Raw genomic sequence first — 567 nt, forward strand, 5'->3', positions numbered from 1 at the left:
ACCTTGTTTTGGGCTAGAATTGTATCAACATGTTTCAGCTCCATGACTCCCTTAGTGTTGTGCCTTTCTGATGCATAGTAGTACTCATTCTCAGCCACTGTCTCAATCACTTCAATGGCCTCTTCCACAGTCTTTTTCCTGTTCAATGAACCTCCTGATGAATGGTCTACAGCCTTCCTTGATTCATAAGAGAGTCCATCATAGAAAATATGCAATTGCACCCAATCATGGAACATGTCTGGTGGGCATTTCCTTGTCAAGTCCTTGAATCTCTCCCATGCCTCGTAGAGAGTTTCACCATCTTGTTGTCTAAAAGTCTGAACCTCAGATCGAAGCCTATTGACCTTTTGTGGGGGGTAGAAATGTGCCAGAAACTTACTTTCCACCTCATCCCATGTTGTTAGACTCCCCCTTGGGAATGATTCCAGCCACTTAGCTGCTTTGTCCCTAAGTGAAAATGGGAACAAAAGCAGTTTATAGGCATCTTCCTGGACTCCATTGGACTTCACAGTGTCACAAATTCTCAAGAATTTTGTGAGATGTTGGTTGGGATCTTCATTAGCACTC

At 43.4% G+C, this 567-nt stretch overlaps 1 non-coding gene across 1 annotated transcript; it reads left to right on the forward strand.

The window, feature by feature from the left end:
* Positions 1 to 234: 234 nt before the first annotated feature.
* LOC112745997 (small nucleolar RNA R71) lies at positions 235 to 338 on the forward strand. Its single transcript, XR_003173898.1, has one exon. It is a non-coding gene; the product is annotated as a small nucleolar RNA R71 (small nucleolar RNA).
* Positions 339 to 567: the final 229 nt, after the last annotated feature.

Source organism: Arachis hypogaea, chromosome 14 (assembly GCF_003086295.3).
Source record: "Arachis hypogaea cultivar Tifrunner chromosome 14, arahy.Tifrunner.gnm2.J5K5, whole genome shotgun sequence".
NCBI classification, from domain to species: Eukaryota; Viridiplantae; Streptophyta; class Magnoliopsida; order Fabales; family Fabaceae; genus Arachis; species Arachis hypogaea.